The sequence below is a fragment of the Hylobates moloch genome, unplaced genomic scaffold (assembly GCF_009828535.3).
Source record: "Hylobates moloch isolate HMO894 unplaced genomic scaffold, HMol_V3 SCAFFOLD_4315, whole genome shotgun sequence".
Lineage (NCBI taxonomy): Eukaryota > Metazoa > Chordata > Mammalia > Primates > Hylobatidae > Hylobates > Hylobates moloch.
Genome location: NW_026656590.1, coordinates 1 through 5,652, shown reverse-complemented (window position 1 = coordinate 5,652; position 5,652 = coordinate 1). Strand labels below are relative to the sequence as shown.

Sequence of the window (5,652 nt, the reverse complement as noted above, 5' to 3'; positions counted from 1 at the left end):
GTGCCATAACTGCTCTGTGTGACCTCGGGGACGTGCCATAACTGCTCTGTGCCTCGGTCTCATCGGTGAACTATTTCCCTCTTAGGGATGTTGTGGGAATTCAGTGGGTGAAGGGATGCGAGTCCTGAGAACCGTGTTTGTTTTGTGCACATGCTCAGACGCATCAATGATTCTGATTCTCATTCGCTTCTGGTGCCTTTTAAGCGCTGTCAGGCTGTCCCCACTGTGAACAGTCCTTGACGCGGTGTTATCTTCAGAAAGCAAAGACTAGCACCCGGTCCCCCAGGCTTCCAAAGCTACTCACGGCTTCCCACCGTCCATGCAACCATGTTGGCTTTCAGTTCCTTGGAGTTAAGGCCAAAAAAGGTTCAGAAATAGAAACTAACAGGGCATGCTCTGAAAATAGGCACCAGATCAATCTGGCTGTGCTAGAAAGTCCAACATCATCATTATCATCTTCCTCATCATCATCATCATGGTAGTGACGTCCTTATCACCTGTGTAAGGTTCACTATGTGCCAGACATTGCTCTAAGCCCTGGTGAAATCCTAATATGGGCTGTAGTTTCATTAAGAGTATTGTGGCCGGGCGCGGTGGCTCACGCCTGTAATCCCAGCACTTTGGGAGGCCGAGGCGGGCAGATCACGAGGTCAGGAGATCGAGACCACCCTGGCTAACACGGTGAAACCCTGTCTCTAATAAAAATACAAAAAATTAGCCAGGCATGGTGGCACGCAACTGTGCTTCAAGCTACTTGAGAGGCTAAGGCAGGAGAATCCCTTGAACCCAGGAGGCAGAGGTTGCAGTGAGCCGAGAGAGCCACTGCACTCCAGCCTGGGCGACAGAGCAAGACTCCGTCTCAAAAAAGAAAAAAGGAGTATTGTACCAATGTCAATTTCCTGGTTTGATTGTCGCACTGTGGCTGTATAAGAAGTTCTTGGGGGTGGCTGGGCGCGGTGGCTCACGCCTGTAATCTCAGCACTTTGGGAAGCCGAGGAGGGTGGATCACGAGGTCAGGAGATCGAGACCATCCTGGCTAACACGATGAAACCCCGTCTCTACTAAAAATACAAAAAAATTAGCCAGGCATGGTGGCAGGCGCCTGTAGTCCCAGCTACTCCGAGAGGCTGGGGCAGGAGAATGGCATGAACCCGGGAGGCGGAGCTTGCAGTGAGCCGAGATCGCGCCACTGCACTCCAGCTTGGGTGACAGAGCGAGACTCCGTCTCAAAAAAAAATAAAAAAAAATAAAAAGTCAGGAAACAACAGATGCTGTAGAGGCTGTGGAGAAATAGGAACACTTTTACACTGTTGGTGGGAATGCAAACTAGTTCAACCATTGCGGAAGACAGTATGGCGATTCCTCAAAGATCCAGAAGCAGAAATACCATTTGACCCAGCAATCCCATTACTGAGTACACACCCAAAGGAAGGTAACTCATTCTACTAGAAAGACACATGCACACATGTTGATTGCAGCACTGTTTACAATAGCAAAGACATGGAACCAACCCAAATGCCCATCAATGAAAGACTGGATGAAGAAAATATGGTAGATCTACACCATGGAATACTATATAGCCATAAAAAGGAATGAGATCATGCCCTTTGCAGGAACATGGATGAAGCTGGAAGCCATCATCCTCAGCAACTAACACAGGAACAGAAAACCAAACACCACATGTTCTCACTCGTAAGTGGAGTTGAACATTGAGAACATATGGACACAGAGAGGGGAACAACACACACCAGGGCCTGTTGGGGGGTAGGGGGTGAGGGGAGGGAACTTAGAGGATGGATCAATAGGTGCAGCAAAACACCATGGCACACGTATACCTATGTAACAAACCTGCATGTTCTGTACCCATATACCCGCCCTTTTCTTGGAAGAAATAAAAAAATAAGAGGGCTCTATCCATCATGGCTGTTGGCCGTCAAATTATTTTGAGTGAATAGAAACCCATGGTTCCACCTGGAGAACAGAAGGTATAAATCCCTCCTGTCCACCACACAGGATTTTCACGAGGAGGCAATGAGAGAATGGATAGGAAAGAGCTGACGTTGTTACTATCATTATTACCGATCAGCCTAATTCATAGGTATATGCAGTTCTTCATTCCTTTGAGTTATTTCATAAGGATGGCAGTTCTCAACTTGAATGCCAAGTCTTGGATGCTTGTCTCGATGGGTTGTGGAACTTGCAACCAATTTGTTAATAAGTGAAATACGGCATTTGGTGAATTATTTACTTAATTCAGATGATTCCCAGAATAACTTCCTTCACTGGGATGTATCTTGTTGAGTGGCAACAAAACAGGGATTGTATGTGATTCACATCCTAGCTTAATAGGCGTTAGTCCAAAACCTAGGAATGTGCCATCCGTGGGGTTGTTTTGGGTGGATGGGTAGAAAAAGGGTGGAAACCCTTGTCCTAGGATATATTTCTGGGAAGGAGATGCCTAGGTCAATAGGTTTCAACATTTTTATGGTTCTTGATACTGTGAAAAATTACCTCCCCAAAGGATTCCATCAATGTGTTCAGCCTTTGAGATTGTATGCTACACTGTTTACAAAGCTTTTTCGGTCACGTTGGTTATTGCTTTGTAGGTTTGGTGAGTGTCGTATCCCAGTTTAACAGGTAGGGAGATGGAGACTTGGAGACAGACGGAATGACATGCGAAGTTCACAATCCTTTTTCCTGGCCGGAGGATCCAGGTTCTCTGAAGCTTAGTTAGTCTAGTATCAAGAACTACCATTTTTCTCACTGCACCAGCACCCCCTCTTACAGTAACAGCAAAGTTCTGCAGAAAGGATTCAGTCCAACTCACAAAATGCATCTCACCTACTATGTGTGAAGATTGAGAACCAATTCAACAACAATTGAACATGAAGTACGGGCAATGACAGATGATACAAATATAAGTAAGACAGTTTCATCCATTTAAGATGGTGGTAGGAGGGGAGAAGGACGTGAATATTTATAAAGTTCCATGCACTTTACATACATGTCTCATTTAATGTTTATAGCAACCCTTGTTACTGTCCAGCTGTTCTCTTTCATTGGTTTTGATTTATTTTTTAAAACCATCATATTTTGTTATTTCAAAATCATCATACTTCTTAAACCTGTGACCCCACTGCTTCCGTATCAATAGCTGTAGTTGGTTTTATCCCATTTTACAGTGAAAATGGAAGCCGTAGGTTGGAAACACCTTCAACTTCTGACCACCAAACCAGTGAATTTATTTGCACCCACATTCCTAATCTTCGGTTGCCTTCCCCTCCCTCCCTCCCTCCCCCCCTCCCCCCTCCCCCCCCTTCCTCCTTCCCTCCAGGGTTGCCTGTTGAATGTTGTTAGGAATGTAAGTACTGAAGGCAAACTGCCTGGGTTTGAATTTTGTTCTGTCCCTTGCACCCTGCCTGGCTTCAAATCCTAGCTCTGCTTATTAAGTTCTTTTAAGGGGATGGTCTTTGAGCAAATGTCTTAGCTTCTGTTTTCCCAAGTAAATGGACACAATAGTTGCTACCTTGTGAAACAGTCATGTAATTGACCAGCATTTACCAAGTGGCATCGGTGTTTAGTTTCAGTCATTGGTGATTCTGCAGTTGGACTGAGGGGGTGTTGGGGTGGGGGGTGGTGTGTGTGTGTAGCACTTCATTGCGTGGAGAAAGGAAAAGATACTTTTGATAACCGACAGGCAGCTTTTCTCTGCTTTCCTGTCAAAAGGGAAGAAGGGAGTTTGGAGAGGGAAAAGAATTCTCTGTAACACTAAGCTCTCTTCCACAAAAACAGAGGTACAGAATGTGTAATAATTTACAGAATTTCTAGACTTCAACGATCTGATTTTTTTAAATTTACTTTTATTTTTTCAGGTTGAGACTGAGCTAAAGTTAATCTGTGGCGACGTTCTGGATGTACTGGACAAACACCTCATTCCAGCAGCTACCCCTGGCAAGTCCAAGGTTTTCTATTATGAAATGTAGGTTCTATACTAACAATTAACAAGTGTACTTCAATACATTTAAACATTCTCAGGAATAATTGGCTTTGTTTCTTTTTTTTCTTAGGCATTTCATATTATTTTCCTTATTAAATATAACCAAAAATCCCACAGAAATTAACAAGAGGAGGAGCCTCTAAATATCAACAAAATTATCACTTGATAGACTAGAATTAAACAAGCAAATGATTCTAAGAAATGGCACAAGTGTATTAATCATAAAATAAAATTTCTACATGAAACATTCAGCCATTCCAGACCATTTCCGTCTGTGCAGACTCATCTTTTCCTGTGTTTTGCAAAGCCCAGCTAGAGCAAGCAAGTTCTTCCCAATGGGTTTTTCCCATCTCTGGTTGCTTGGCTGGCTGGGCTTCCCCTACAAACCCCATTCCTTTCCCCTAGGCAGGGGCCGGTGTCCCCATCCTGCAGAGTTGAGCTCATGAGGGCATCTGACCAGGAGTAGCTATTCCTGGTGCTATTGTCATTGTCCTGTTTGATGTGTGAACATGGCTGCTGGCTCTACAGAGATTTGGCAGGTAGCAAGGAGGTTTCTTTTGAAACCTTCCTTTGGAAGTCAGACTTGGTGAGGATCTTATGCCCACTTTTTCCTAGCTCTGTGGTGTGAGGCAAAGTCTCAGTTTCTGCAAATTGGGGTTAAGAATTCATACCTCACAGCAGTCTTTTGATAAATAAATAAGATCTTAAGTGTCAATTATTCCACTAGAGATTGCACAATCACTTTGGTCTTCATCCTGGAGGTCCACTGACAAGCCTCATGCAAACCTGTGGCCCTGTTCATAGAGTGTTTGGATTCATACTTTCAAATGGCCTCAGGAAGACCTTTTATGAAGTAAAAATGTTAGGCAGCCACATGATATCCATTGACCCAGTGAGGCTGTTTTACTGGGTATAAGAGGTTTGACCCAGCACTTTGGGGGACCGAGACAGGCAGATGACTTGAGGCCAGGAGCTGGAGACCCGCCTGGCCAACATGGAGAAACCCCGTCTCTATTAAAAATACCAAAAAAATTGCCTGGGCCTGGTGGCACATGCCTGTAATCCCAGCTACTTGGGAGACTAAGGCACAAGAATCGCTTGAACCCAGGAGTCAGAGGTTGCAGTGAGCCAAGCCGAGATGGCGCCACTGCACTCCAGCCTGGGCAACAGAGCGAGACTCTGTCTCAGGGGGAAAAAAATGGGTGAGGGGAGGGTTTGAAAAAATAGTAGCATTTAGTTATGTTTCTACAATATTTGATATATATAAGGATTTACCAACCTCTTGCATTAGCTGCTATCCCCTACAGCAGTTGCTGTAGGAAAAAAACATCAAGTTCTGAGCTCCTACTTTGCCAGGCATATCCTGAGATGATCACGCTTAAATCTCAGAGTTACCCTGCAGAGTAGTCAGGGTATCACTGCCTGACAGATGAAGAAGCTGAGGCTTACAGCAGTTAAATGACTTACCCTAGGCCACACAGATAATGAGTGGGAGAGCCCAGGTCTGTCTTTGAGGTATAATGAAATTAGCATAAACCCTCCACATTGGTGCCACTTGCATAAATTAACATATATTCTCTCACAGAAAGTATTTTATTGGGCATAACATTTTATATCTTTTACCATTTAACATTAGTTGTGGATCTTCCCATGTC

The 5,652-nt window shown here is 44.3% G+C and overlaps 1 long non-coding RNA gene across 1 annotated transcript; it reads left to right on the top strand.

Moving 5' to 3' along the window:
• The first annotated feature begins 31 nt into the window (after positions 1-31).
• Positions 32-4,248, top strand: LOC116465303 (uncharacterized). The gene is made up of 2 exons (XR_004247154.2): positions 32-2,921; positions 3,873-4,248. It is a non-coding gene; the product is annotated as an uncharacterized LOC116465303 (long non-coding RNA).
• Positions 4,249-5,652: the final 1,404 nt, after the last annotated feature.